The sequence below is a fragment of the Anser cygnoides genome, chromosome 2 (assembly GCF_040182565.1).
Source record: "Anser cygnoides isolate HZ-2024a breed goose chromosome 2, Taihu_goose_T2T_genome, whole genome shotgun sequence".
NCBI classification, from domain to species: Eukaryota; Metazoa; Chordata; class Aves; order Anseriformes; family Anatidae; genus Anser; species Anser cygnoides.
This window is the reverse complement of record NC_089874.1, coordinates 52,970,287-52,985,543: the sequence shown is the minus strand read 5'-3', so window position 1 is coordinate 52,985,543 and position 15,257 is coordinate 52,970,287.

Here is a 15,257-nt window from a genome sequence, read left to right as displayed (position 1 = left end):
GGTAGTGAAGCCTTTGGATGAATTAACAGCCCAGATGAACAGATACAACTCAGGCACTTATAATGAAAGTCATTCATTCTTTCCAGGAAATTACAGTACCATCTTACAGATTGCTGGAATGGTGCTGCCTAATGGCATTTTCCTTCTGCCACAGAAGAGTTGCGCTGCCCCCTCCCCCAGTGAACTGAAAAGTCCTACAGGACAGCAAATGGATCAGGAATGCTCCCAAACCGAATCATTTTTTTTTGAGTTCAGGGGGTTTCTGTTCAAACAGCTGGAAATGCATTTGCCTCATGCATTTTCTCTTCTAGTGTAGTTGCTGCTACAAGCTTGTTTAAGCAAACTTCCAGGAAAAAAGTCTAAACTGTTGAAAAAAGAACTGCATGATAGCAGCTATACTCACTGTCTCTCTAATGAGGCTCTCATCCTCATTCCTGCTCAAAAGCAGGTGTCTGGAGAAAAGCATAGAAAGGGTGACAAGAGCATGGTGATGCACTTCTGAAAGGCCTCCAGGGGCTCCATGGCTTCTGGCCATGGCCACAGGATAGGTCTGGGCTGTGGGACCTGGTCCCGGCTCCAGCTCCCAGGGACCCACACGTGTGAAGGTGGCAGTCAGCAGGATGTGAACCTCCAGAGCTGAGCTCCATCTGACTGCAACGTGCCTTTAGTACAGTCCTGTCTGATCACACTCAAACCAGCCTACGTTCTTCTGCAGCTATTTAAATACACAATAGCACTTGTTATCGTATCTGTCTTGCTCGTTGTTCTTTTTGGTAAGCAGTGTTTTGTGATCTCCCCGTTTGTAAGAAAAAGCACGATTGTTTTAGGATTTGGTCTCCATTACGTTTTGATTTGGGCTTTTCCCGAGCTTGGCTCAACATCCCCAGAGTTGCAGAAACAGCTTAACTGAGGCACAGAAAAGTACAGTGAATAGGTGCAATCCCACCCACCTCTCTCCTACATACAGCCTCGCTGTGTTCTTGAAGAAACCTTTTCCCAGGGGCTCCCTATGTTGTTCAGTGTTAATTGCAAGTCATAAAACCTCAACCCAGGCCTTTCCTTCTAAGCCCAAGTACCTCTCCTGGCAGCCTGCTGCTCTAGCTCCAGGCTTCTCCACTTCATACGTTCAAATGCTTTTATTTTCTGTTGCTGGACATAATGGGACTCACCTTGTTCAGCTGCTAAACTGGGCCAGCAAAATGATCTTGCATTGCTATGAAGACCTCTCCTATTCCACTGCAATGACTGGCTTATTGCCTCTGCTCCCTGAAATGTTAGCATCGCCTTCCCCACCACCGAAGATACCCTGTATCCCTGCAAACCATCAGGGCAGAAATTGAAACTATCACAGGCATTGTTGCTTCTATAGGCAGTATCTTTCGTGTTGGTTAATGAACCCTTTGAGGGCTTTATTACTACGGCAGTAGAACTGCTTGGTGGCTTGTGTGGCACAAATAAAGTGGGACTAAAATTGTGACTTCAAAAGTTGAAAGGAATGCAGTTACTGTGTGTTTGTTAATTCCATCTTTGCAGGAGGATAGCAGCTGCTTTTCTTTTCTTTTTTAACAGATGGAGTGATTTCTCATGTAGTGTTACAGTAATGACCAACGTGACACAGAAGGAAAATTCTGTGACAATATGGTGAGCAAGATTTTACTGACAGCTCCACTTGGTTGTAATTTGTAAGCTCTACATTGTTGCTCTATTCTTTCTGCCCCCCCCCCCCCCTCCCCCCCATGCTGCCTGTCTCTTCTGCCATATAGAATTAGATTTCAAGTTGCATGGAACAGTTTAACTGAGGCACAGGAACTTTTACCTATGAGCTGTTCAAAATCTTTACCAGAACTTACACCCAGCTATAAGTTAAAAAAATTAAATATCACTGCTTTATGAAATGATGGTGTGAAAATTATCCCCTATTTCATTTACCTGTTGAGATTCATTTCTCTTGTAGGAGCTGACATCCTGTCAAGGACAGCAATCACCCTCTTTGCTGTAGGCAATCTAGCCCTCTAGCCACAGAGGCGATGCAGACACACACAGTCCAGCTCTACACGAGCACGGCCTTGCCCCTCAAGCCATGTGTGACAAAGTGTGTGGGCCATGAGTGACCAGGAAGGAGTGCTTGCATCCAGCCCTATAGCTAAACCGTGTGCAGGTGCTGGAAAGAAGCACGGAGACATGATTCTCAAGAAAAATCTGTTGCTTCTGCTGTGCATAGAAGGGCTCAGAGCAAATTCTACCATCCTTTCATAGAGGAGAAGAGAATCCAGCTGGAGAGCCCTACACAGAGCCCTTCTTTTGCAAGGCATGGTTAACTCTGTGTCACTATGTGTATTTAGCTGCACACATAAGGGAAAGGGCTCTCAACACCCTCATAAGCTTCTCAGTAATCTGTATGGGAAATATGTCACAAGGTAATAGATACTGAATCATAAAATCACAGAATGGTTTGGGTTGGATAGGACCTTATAGATCATGTCATTCCAATCCACAACTATCCACAATCACGTAGTTACAATCCACAGCTATCCACAATCATATAGCATCCACAACTTCTTAGGGTCAACCTTTTCCAGTGCCACCACCTTCTGAGTAAAGAATTTCTTCCTTATGTCTGATCTAAATGTACTCTTTTGGTTTAAAGCCATTACCCCTTGTCCTATCGCTCCACTCCCTGACAAAGAGTCCCTCCCCAGCTTTCCTGTAGGCCCCCTTTAGGTACTGGAAGGCCACAATAAGGTCTCCCTGGAGCCTTCTCTTCTCCAGGCTGAACAACCCCAACTCCCTCAGCCTGCCTTCATAGGAGAGGCGCTCCAGCCCTCTCATCATTCTCAGGGCCCTCCTCTGGACTTGTTCTAATACATCCATGTCCTTGTGCTGTGGACCCCAGAGCTGAACACAGTGCTCCAGGGTGGGGTCTCATAAGAGAAGACCAGAGGGGGACAATTGCCTCCCTTGACCTGTTGTACATACTTCTTTTGATGCAGCCCAGGATATGGCCAGCTTTCTGAGCTGCAGCAAGCACACATTGACAGTTCATGTCAAGCTTCTCTTCAACCAACACCCCTAGGTCCTTCTCCGCAGGGCTGCTTTCAATCCATTCTCCACCCCCCCTGTATTTGTGCTTGGGATTGCCCTGGCCAAGGCACAGGACCTTGCACTTGGCCTTGTTGAACTTCATGAGGTTTGCACAGGGCCACCTCTCCAGCCTGTCCAGGTCGCTCTGGATGGCATCCCTTCCCTCCAGCATGCCGACTGCATCACACAGCTTGGTGTCATCAGCAAACTTGCTGAGGGTGCACTCAATTTCACTGTCCATGTCACAGACAAAGATGTTAAACAGTGCTGGTCCCAATACTGACCCCTGAGGAACACCACTCATTACTGATCTCCACCTGGACATTGAGCTGTTGACCGCAGCTCTTTGAGTGTGGCCATCTATCTCTAAAACTGGCCAAACTTCTTGTGTCCCTACCCTGAAGGGCTTTGCAGCTGGTACCCAGAACTAAAATACTGTGATCTAGTGAATTCCTTACCCACAGAGTGGTCCATCCATCAAATCCATGCCTCTCCAATTTAGAGACAAGGTTATCATCCAGGATATATATGGGTATATATATGGGAGAGATGGGATGTTGTTCTACTCTTGCCTTTAGTCTATTAAGCTTGAAACTTGAGAATTAAAGAAAAAGTGTTTGTTAGCTTGAATGTTGTAGATAGTACACCAGAAACAGTTTTTTAAAAGGGAACATTACAAAATAATGAGGGTGCTGTCTGCCTGTGGATGATGTCTGTTCTGTCGGAAGACCGACAGAACAATCCAGTGGTTTCAGAGCATATTGGTCTGGTAAGGAGAACAGGTGGAGTTTGTATGTGCTGTAATCCTGACCTTCTCCGCTAGTCTTCCCTGCTCCTGAGAAGTCTGGATGGGCAAATTCTTCTCTTGGAAATGGTTCCCTAAGAAATAGTCCCAAGGGCTGGTTTTCTTGCTTGCTACTGAATTCAAGTTGCTCTCCCAGTCCTGTTACACACTGTGCACATTGCAAAGCACAGCCGTTTCATGATAACAGGGAGAAATACCCCTAAGAGAAAGATTTTTCTTTACAGTCTGTAAATGAGACTTCCTCTTTGCTGTATCCTGCAGAATGATATTGACGGGGCTGTTTTAATCTCTGTAGCAGATTTACCTTTAATTTCTGCAGTTGGTGGAAACCTGTGGTATTGTTTTTCAGACAGTTCATTAGAATGGGGGGGTGGGGTGGGGATTAGCCTGCTTCTATATTTCGCATTAACTGCCTTTTAAAATTTCTCCAAGTGAAGGGCTACCAGCCTGCTGCTCAGTGACTAATAAATTTGATTCATCCTCACTCCCCACAGGGTTATCCTCCTTCTTACTAATGTTTGACATTTTACGTTTTAATTAAAATCACCCTCCAAGCAGCAAACCACTAAGAGAATGACAGATATTCTTACTGCAACAAGCTATAAGCAAAAGGGCAATTCACTAACTGTATCTTTAGTAGTTCCTTTCAGTTATGCTCTACATGACCACCTAATGTTTGTGCATGTGTGTGAGAGAAAAGGCAACACCTATCTTAAAGTCCAAGGTGCTTCCAGGCTCAGCAGACACTATCTTTTAATGTCTTCATATCAGGAAGAAAAACTGGGGCTGAGGAGCAGTGGTGTTTGGTTGGTGCTATACAAGCCCCCATGTGAAGTCATGTAGTCTAAGAGAAGGGGAGAATGGCAAAGAGGAGCAAAATAGTTCTAAGCAATTGCAATGAAAATCCTGTAAAACTGCGTGGCAGCTGACTCTCAGCTGCCCTAGGCATCGTTGATGGGCTGGTTTTATGTGGGCCTGCCTGCCGAGGAGAGCAGACACGTGAAGGACCAGTGGGCAAAGCTGGTGGACAGGTGTAGAGAGGGGCTTTGTGTAAGGGTCTGTACTAGTGAGCACGGGAAAACATCAGCACAAGAAGGGGAAGAACAAGCAGCAAAGCTGGCATTGATGACCACAAGGGGGTGGGGTTGGTGGGTAACAAGACAAGAAGCTACAGCAGATAGGCAAAGGTGTGATGCATACAAAGCTGGAGACCAGCATTACAATATGCTTAGAAGGAAAAGGAGTGATGCTACTTCATCAGAAGAGATGCTACAGCAGTGGAAATCTTTTAAATGATCTGTATGTAAAGTGGAAGGAAGATAATCCACTGCAGATGTCCTCTGAGGTACAAGAGCTTGAAGATAGCTTGATGGTGGAGCCAAAGAGACAAGGATAGGCATGGGCAGAGGGACGCAGGAGCTCTGTTAGGACACTGAGGATCTGGTGCTTGACTTTGTATGGGGAGACAGATGAAGGAAAGGCAATGAGCTGGTAGCTTGGGAATGGCATCAAACCCAGAACAAGCCCTTCTGCTTTCACCTCTGTTGGAGAGTCTGGTGACACTTGTGGAGCTGATTGTGACAAGCCAGTCTTTTTCAGATGCCAGTGACTGGATGTGTGCAATGTAAGAACTGCTGTCTTTCTTCTCCCCGTGCCGTCTAAGAGCTTGTTGTCAGAAGGCAGTGACACAGGCCTATGCCTCAAACAATGAAGCATCATCGTGACTCTCACTGGCCTGTCCTACTCCATCTGAAATCCAACAACAAAAAATATTTTTCTTGTACATGTTGTGTCTACTGTTGTTGAGGATTTTTATTTTAAATGTCTTCAGAAAAGAAAACGTGCAGGAAAACTTGCAAAATCCTGCAAGTTACAGGCTTGCCCAGGCCTTTCTGAATTATGATACAAACCCCACAGGAATGGCAGAGAAATGACAGCTCCCTTCCATATGATATTCTGTGTGCCCTTAGGAGATGAACAGTGAAATATGTAACTTCTGAACAGAAACCTACCTAACAGAGAGGAAGAAGGCTTAAAATATCAGCATGGATAAATGGGGAAAGAGAGAAAGCTGTAAGACAGGCAGTAAGGTTTTGTATTAGCAGCTCATTCCTTCTCCTTTCCGAGACAGGAAAGTTAGGGAGACATGGTAGTTCCTCTTAAGCAGCTTAAATGATCTGCATTTCAGCACTGTCAAATACAGACAAACAAGTGGGACTAACCGGTCTCCTGTAACTCCAGGGAGACCTCACTTTCGTCTGCTGGAGTAGCTGGTAGATAGCAACAACCCTGTAGCAGATCCTGTTGGTAATAACAGCTCAGTGAATAAAAGGTTTTGTAAAAAACAGTGTTTGTGTCTCATTGTGGCTCAATGCTTTAGGAGGGAATTTATGACAGAGCTGCCTCTTTCTTTTCAGACATCTGAATTTTGCATTTGTGTCAGGCCTGCTAGAACCAGATGGACTTCCTGAAAGGCACCTTAGAGCAGTTATGATGGAAAGGATCCTGGCTTTTTTCAGAAGCAAGTTTCGTTCAAAGATTTCTGTGTCAAAATTACGAGGGAGCATGGAGGTTTTGCCAGGCTCTATGAGTGGCATATACTTGTGTGAAAATAGGAAGCAGGCAGCGTTCCTCAGGAAAAGAGGTACAACACTGCACAGATTCCTACTCTCTGCCAGCCATTTCTCAGACACATTTTTTTAAGGGTTTGTCTACACAGTGACACAGAAGGAAACACATCCAAACTAGCTAAATGGTCTGAATTTAGAGTGGATCTATTAAATTGCATTAAATCCCTGGGTATATGTTCTCATTCAGAATTAAAATGAAGTGAGATAAGACTTATAAAGGCCGACTTAGTTCTGAAGGAGAATATGTACATAGAGCTTTAATACATTTTAGCTAATCCATTTTAGCAGCTAATTCAGATTAACCATACTCGGTGTTCTTCTCCAGGAAAGCCCTTCAAGGAACAAGACATGGAAAAACAGCGGGCTCGGAAGTGCAATGTTTTTAAACATCCAGCGCTGCCAGTCGTAAGGCAGATAATTATTGCCATGGCACTCCCACGCCGAATGGATGTGTGTGGACCTGCCTGTGTCAGTGCTGTTGGAGGGGCAGTGGTTCTGGGGAGGACTGGCCAAGGCCACCCCTACTTCTAGATGGAAGATACTCTGGGAGATGGCACAGCTTCAACTAACTTGACGGTTGAAGGAATATCGATTGTTCCTGAAATGTGTCTGCTAGCAAAATGCATCCTCCCAACAACAAGCACAGAGTTGGCTGGTACCTGTGCCTGCTCACAGTTGCATGCAGCGAAGTCAAGAGGTGATGTGATTGTTAATGGTTCCTCTCCTGCTGGGAGTGAGGCCAAATCCTCTCTGTCCTCCTATGTGTAAAGTGGCCCAACAAAGAATGCATAGCTCTGTATTGTCTCTTCTTCCATCTGAACAAACAAAAGCTGGAGTTTAAGTTTTGTTATTGATTTATAAAATATATTGAAAACAATAACTTACATAAAAATAGGAGATGATGAATAAATAATGAGGGAAAATACAGCAGTCTGTAAATATAGTTAAGAATGCAGTTGTACAGTGAAAGGAAAGGTATAAAAATGTATATGACTAAAGCAATATGTGTGCAAAGGAATAATAATCTACCATGAATTAGAATATTCAAGTATCGGGGACTAAATTGCTTTTACTACTCTATACGTTTTTTTAAAGTACCTAGAGGCCTTCAGGTATGACTGCTAAAATAAAAATATTATTATTATGGATTTTGGGGGGCAGATGAGTTGGAACTGGAGGATGTCCCCTGTGCCTTATGGCTATTTCATGTGGTTGAGTGCACTGGGCCAAATTTATCTCTGGTCTGCTGTATCTACTGTTGAAAGCACTTTGGAGAAGTGCATATTAAAGCTACATCTAAAGAAGCACTGAATTCTGAACAGGCACTCACAGCAAGGCAATAAAATCAAGGATGTTCTCTCAGGTCAGTTTAGTTTTGAGCGAGGGGAGCAATTGCTCCATCACATTGGTCCAGTGAATTTGAAACAACATTGTGTGAAAAATATGGTAGCAAAATAATGTCTCCACATGGGAAAAGCACTAATGCTAATCACTGGCTAGGCTGCTGCTCGGTTTTTACTCGTAGGTTTTATCCTAATTTTTTCATTGATTATTATTTTCCCCTAGTGACTGCTAAAGTAACTTTTCTACCTGTTTTGCAGGGAAATTTGAGGCCAACATTTTTGCTGGATTACTGAGGTCATGTAAAAAAAAATATTCTTCATTTGGCTTGTGTGCAACAGCCTACAATGGCAGCTGAAAATCTTCATGCTGATGAAAAAGGAGATGGAACTGAGCTTTGGAGGATGACACAAGGACCTGGGTGCCTCTTGTGGATCTGCAGCCTGAGATGCCCCGCCTGTGCCTGCACAGCAGCAGGTATGTTCTGCCCCTGTCACCACCACAGCTGGCTCGGGTGACGTTTTGGTAACGAGGGCGGTGGTGCTGCGCCAAACGGGATGGATCTATGATTTCTTCCTGTTGTCTCCCGTTTACTTCGGAGCATTGGGCCCTTCAGTAAGCACCTGCATGACTTTAAGGCTCAGGCCTTTGGGTGGCATTTGGGAGAAGAAAAAAGGAGCCGTGTGAAATACCACCACCAGAAAGCGAAAAGCTACGGGCAGTGGGATGTTGAATATGCACTTGCTTGCTTGTGCCCTTGCTTGTTGTTATTCCTCAGTGATGGGTTGAGGGAGAGCTCACTGAGCCATTCAGGTGGGGGCTTCCTAATGTCGAGATGCATTCTATGTATTTTTGCAACTGTAACAAGGGTAATGAAGTTATAATGTAAAAACTCCAGTACAAGGCTGAGCTAAGCCATGGCATGCGGCAGAGTTTGGAAATGTTGTGCTCCCAAGCCTTTTTGCTCCCTGGAGGAGCAGGGAGCCTCGCCCAGCCATTTTGCGGCTTCCTGCTATTTTTGTCCCCTTTATTTAATTACTGCAAAGCAGGAAAGAGGCAGAGCTCAGGCTTGGCTGACCTTGGTTCAGATCCATGCTGTAGTAGGGCCTGTGTGTGAGAGCTGAGAGGTGTGTATGGAGTTGATAGGAGTGCATGCAAGAAATGGTTTCAGTCTTTCCTGGATACCCTCGGCTACACTGGCAATTTAGCACTGGTCTTTTACCTTCTATTTCCATCTCTGGTAGTTAAAAATGTCCCTACTTGTAGCTGTGTAAGAAGCTTGTATCTCCTATGGCTTGGGCTTGGTATCCTGCACTGTTCTTGGCACAGGGGCTGCTTCACCACGTAAGGGGCATGATGAAGTCCATGAAGAAAAGCTCAATTTCTGCTTCCTTTTATTTGGGCTAAAAGGATCTAAATGTTTTCAAAAACAAACGAGTGTTTTCTATGCAGTTCCACTGCATTCTGGGAGGTGCAAGCCCCATGTGTGATGTCTTGCTGCCCTCCTCCAACAAGACACTTGCTGATGGTCAGGTTGCTCCTAGAGAGGTCAAGGCAGAGCTGCCACTGACTTTAAGGCTGCATGACTGCAAACTAGAGCAGGTGTGCAAGTAATTCCTAGGGGTTATGCTTGGATTTGTCCTCCTCCAGTGACGGTCCAAAAACATGGAAGGAAAAAACCTTCTTCCATGCCACTCCAGAGTGTTCAGATGGGCTCTGCCTGCCCCTTTTGCCCAAAGGACCCAACTTTCCCCTAACTGGTGCTTTTTCTGAGGTGCCAATTTGCATGTACTCTATATATTTGCATCCAAGAAGGGCTAGGGTGTCTTCAGAGCAAGGAGAGGTGCAGATGAGCTCTTGCTGCCTGCCCAGCTCCCCACTCCCCAGGGCTGCACTGGCACAAAGAGAGAGAAACTCTATCTGTCCCTGGGGGCTCCCAGCCTGTGCCAGCCCTTCCCTGCCATCCTTCTGGGCAGCTATGTGTCCTCCAGGAGTAGGACATCAGGATGAGCCCCCTCCCAAGCTCAACTGCTTTTGGTGGCTCCTGGCATTAGAGCCTGCCTTCCTTCATTTCTATTCTGCAAAAAGGCAAGTGACGTTCTGCAGATTGCACAGGCAGGTAGGTTCCAAAGACGGGAAAGTAAAGCACCTTGGGAGAGAAATCCTGTGGGCATCTTGCTTTGCAGGGCCTCATTTTGATGTGAAGCACCAAGAGGTGCCTGCCACCTCTGCAGGTCATACCCACAAACATCTGCATGAGGAACTGCAGCAGCAGGACTGCCACGGCTGGGGCGCTGCCAGGAGATGGGCAAGAGTAAGAACAAAAATCAATACTACCTTGTTTTTCCCGCCTTCTTTGTTTCAAAAGGTGACTTTTGCCACTTTCCTTGTCACGGAGGGCATGCCTAGGCTGCCCTCCTGGGTTATCACAGCCACTGAGGACCAGACTGGGGAGCTGGCTTGCAGGAGGGAGCAAAAGTTTACGTCTGTCAGAGCAAAGCGTGGAAGCATGGGATTGGAGAACACTGGGTGCTGCCATATAAGCGCTATAGCCCCTAGTCTAATGGGTAATAGAGTCATTAATTCTGCTGATTAACTTGGCCTTGGGGTTCATGGAAATGACATCCACCTCCTTTCTTTTTTTCTTTTTCATTTTTTTCATTTTTTTTTCCTTTCCTTCCTTCCTTTTTTTTTTTTTTTTTTTTTTTAAGCTCAAACCGTGGAACGAGGGAGCATAAAAAAAACAAGCTAATTAGAGAGAAATCAGGAGAAAAGAAGCAGGGAGAAAAGAGAGACAGTCTGAGCATTAATGAGACTGATTTGGGAAGAGGATGTGACAAGCTCTTCAAAAGCATTATTGTCAAATGTGTCACTGTTTCATAGATGGCTAGCGCTACCTTTGAGCTTCATGCTGATAGTTAATGATTTGAAACTATAAAAAGATTGAAAAGGTAAAAGGGAAAATGTCAGACTCAACTGGATTTTAATGAGGACCCCCCCTCCCCACTTTTCTCTTTTTCCACGTGAAGCAGCCTTGGAAAGTACAAAAAAAGTTCACTTCACCCCTGCCTGGTCAACACTCTCAAGGCAAAAACTATTTACAGAAGTGAAGGGAAAGCCCGGAGATCCGTCCGTCTTGCTCTGACCACCATCTATGTCCTCTTCACCAAACCATCAGCTTCTCCATCTGCTGCCAAGTGGCGTTGGGGTTGTGGTTATACAGGCACAGGGCTGACAAAAATAAGCCAAGATTGATGGAAGAGACAGCTATAGCTCTTGTTTGTTTTTTTGTGACGTGCTGAGCAGAAGCAGTCTTCACACTGTGAAATGTAACAAAGAAATCTAAAGTGATTATGCAGGTTCATTTGTCAGTATCACTGCTCCAGCTATTGCTGTGTGCGACAATGAGATGACAAGGCATTTATTGCTGATGGTTGGTTATTAGCCGCATTATAGGAAACATTAGCACAATCTAGGATACATAGACCAGGGAGACAATAGCTTTCTGGGCTCCAAACTCAGCAGGGTAGCCTTGTCATTAAATTCGGTAGTGCCAATTTAATTTTTTTTTTTTTTAAATAAATTGAAAGGAAACTTTGAAAACTAAATCTGTAACCCTGCCTTTACCTTAAGACTGATCAGTGTGTTTTCTTTGGGTGCTATGTTTTGTATCAGAAAGGCCACGCTGCCCAGCAGGACAACCAGCCTCTTACAAAGAGGTGCAGAGGAAAAGCCAGAGCCTGGCCAATTCCTTCACTGCCTTCCAGCCCTAAACTCTGCAGTGCCCCTGCTGCCTCCAGGCTGGACCAGCTTCTTCTCAGCCATGACACCTGCAAGCACATAAGGAGTCAAGAGGCACCTGCAGTAGTTTGTTATGATCTCTGTCCTGCTCTTATCTTTATTGGATCCTCCTTCTCTGTGCTTGTCCTGGCTGGGTTCTCCAGGTCCAGAAGCTGGTAACTCTCCTGTCCTTGTAAATGGCCATGTAGAAGTATTTGACAGTGAGAGCTAAGTGGGAGAGCAATGGTTTGGCATCCCTGGGGTGTGGCTGGGTGACTGTCATATTTACCAAGCTGTGAAAGAACATGCCTGTCCTATGGTAAAAGCTGTATTTGTGCAGCAGTGCAAAGGCAGCCCTCGGTTCTGGAGTAAAGTGCCTGTTTTTTGCAGCATGTCAGGACTGAGTTTTGCAGTAAAAAACAAAATTCTGATGGGGGCTTCTTTTCAAATAAGGTTTTCTTTATCTAATGCGTTTTCAGATTGACTCAGTCAGTGAGCAATATATTCCCTGTTTCATTTTTTTTTTCTGATGCTCAGCTTTAGTTTATTTTGTGCTACCCTCAGATTTTCAGAATGCCCAGGATTTTGGCAGTGACAGCACTTAAATAAACTGTAACAGTTGTCCTGGGAAAGTTGGAGGTTTTGACAGCTGCGTAAGAGACCATGGGACTTCAGCCCATAAAATACCAGTGCAAGGGGAATTACAATGTTTTAAAATGCACTATCATTTAATAACATTGTAAATAGCAATGGGAGCTGGATTAGGACAGATTCAGACCAAAACCAAGTATCTTTGAATCCCAAAGTGAAATTTTGCTGGAATCTCTTCACTTCCAGATAGGGGGGTGTTTAATGTTATAAAATTTGTCATATTCTTTGCCCAATGTGTTGTCTGCTTCCCAGTGAATTTCATAGAAACTGTGTGTTCTGGATTCATTGACGATAGTGGTAACCCAAAGAGATTCAGCCCTTAAGATTCATAAGTCAGAACATAGATTTTGTAATATTTTTTGAGATTAATAAATAAATAACTAAATCAGTCACTTCCCTCTCTAAACTACATTTAATACACTTGAGCATGAGAGAAAGAATCAGTATTGTCTACTCTCTTAAATTTACTGAAAAAGGTGATTTTGCCCTTCATCAGATGCCCTGTTACATCATCTGCCTCTGCCCAGCAATTAATTTTGTCCTGAAGTGCCAAATCAATATTGTTTCCCCCAGTTTCTACTCTTTTTCTGCTTTTTTGTTATTTTTTCCTTCTCTTAACTTCCAGCTTCCTGCTAAAATCCCGTGATTTCAGTGAAATTGGAAATACCAGGGAGCAGGCAGCACTGTACATCACATCAGTTTCAGTGAAAGAACAAGTGCCTGTTGAGCTAGGGTCCCTTGAAAACAGAAATATCCTCCACAAGATGGACAGATAACAGTACCTGTGGTCCAGTTTCCAAAGAGAGTCCAGCTTTTGTAACAAAAAGAGCAATTAATTAAATTCAATCGTATTTAATCATACCCCCTCCCACAGCCCCAACACCATGAGAGGTTTTGAAAGGGTAACTGGTAGTTCTGAACCTATGGTGGCAATCCAGAATCAAATAAGGTATCTACTGAGGCCATAAAGCTTGAAACTTGTCACAGAAGCGGCATCTAAACTGCCAGAAAAGAAAGCAATCTCTATTTGAGAGCACACAGGCATTTCTGATGAGTACGGTCTGATGAATCAGCATTGCAGCCAGTGAGTTAATGCAGCATTTGGCAGCTAAGCTAAAAAAATGCCCTTTGGCATGAACTTTGCTTCTGAGATATACGCAGTGTATCTCTGAGAAGTGGGAAGGCTTTTGAAGTTATAATGGAGGCTGTTTTAATTTGGGGCAGGCTCATTAAGGAACGCTGTTTAAAAACAGAGATTTTGTTCCCTCTGGCTGTATGCTGTGCTTCACGATAAACTTGGCAATACCAAAAAAAAAATAAAAATAATACAATCTAGGAGAAGGTATCTATACTGTAAGATAGAATGCGGCAAAGAGCCTGCCCTATGGCTCAGTGAGATCAGATAAGGGCTGCATCCAGCATCCCCACCAGCAGCGTGAACTAGAGCTTTAAGGGGTATGCTTAGATGATGTGTCAGGACTTAGTTTACATTTAAGAACAAACTTTCGAAACATTAGCTGTTAAATATCAGTTGGTGTCGGTGGAGTTTTGTCATCTGAAACAGAAATGGTGGAAAACAGCATAAAGAGGCAGTCAGCAATGCTGCATATTGGTCTCTCCTCTGATAACAACTATTTTGCTCAGCCAGGTGCACACTTTGGTCTTTGTAAAGACTGAGCCTTGCTTCTGCTCTTTCTTCTTACAGATTCATAAGGAATTTTAAGTCTGGTTTTATATATGCTGATTGTACAGCAAAGGCTATTGTCTGTATTTAAAATGAAACAAAGATGGTAGACCAAGACTTCAACTTCATACCTACCAGAATTTGTAAAAAAAGAAAGCGGAAAGTAACTCATCACTCACTAATAGAAAATCTAATTAAATATATATATATGTATATACACATTGTTCTTTCCACTGTATGATACTAAATTTGCAGAAAGTAGCAACCAGCTATCCATTACAAGAAGGGCACGAGCATTTCAGACAAAGTTAGCAATAGTGTTAATAGCGTTAATAATTTACTATTAATCATTACTTGTGTTGTGACCAAGCTACTGAAGGTCTGCTAAAAGCAGGGCACAGTAGAAGCAATATCTTAAGGATTCACAGCTAAATGCCCCACAAAGGCAGGAGAAAGAGCCGTCTCATAAAAGCACTACAGCAAGGTGCTGTGAACATCCAGCTGGGAGCTGTAAAAGAGGTCCTGGTGGCAGCCCCTGCCCAAGCAGCTTTGGTGCTCCCTGGGCTAGCCTGTGCTGAGGCTGCAGGACCAAGGTTAACGCCTCTTTCCAACACGTTCCATAATGTTCAAAGCTGGCCCTGAATGTTTGTGGCTGGTAGATGAAAACAAAGCTTGTGGCAGCAGTGTTGCTCGGGGTGACCTGTGGAGCTTTGCTTTTAAAGGTTAGGTGGTGAAAACACTGCTTTGCTGCTGGTCGGAGCAAGATTCTAGCTGTAAGGTCACTTTGTTTTCACGCTCCTGGAAATGTTACCTCCACCCGTCACAGAGAATGTAAATCAAGTAAAAAGCCACCCAGCAGGGTTATCAGGGTAACACTAAATCAACACCAGCTGCAACAGCTAGGGGTGAATATAAAATTTACAGTGAGGCATATGTCTATTGCTACTGAGCGATTAACACTCTTTTCAATTAAAACATGCAAAGACCGAGTTGATTTTTTTAACGGTCTAAAGAAAAGCAAACTTGGAGGCCAAACTCATCCCGGTTTTCTGTTCTGTGTTCGTGGTGCCTCTAAATCAAGAGTATATTGCAAGCTGGAAGAGGATGGGGAGGAGGGCAAACTTTCCTTTCAGCAGTTTGAAAGAACTGATGACTAAAATCTGCATCTATCATCTTGTTATTGAAAAGTATAAGTAAAAGGTGAGAGAAAATTGTGCCTGATATGGGATGTTTAGTTGACAGACAGCTCATTGTAACAGATGTGACTCCTTTTAAATAGCACCAT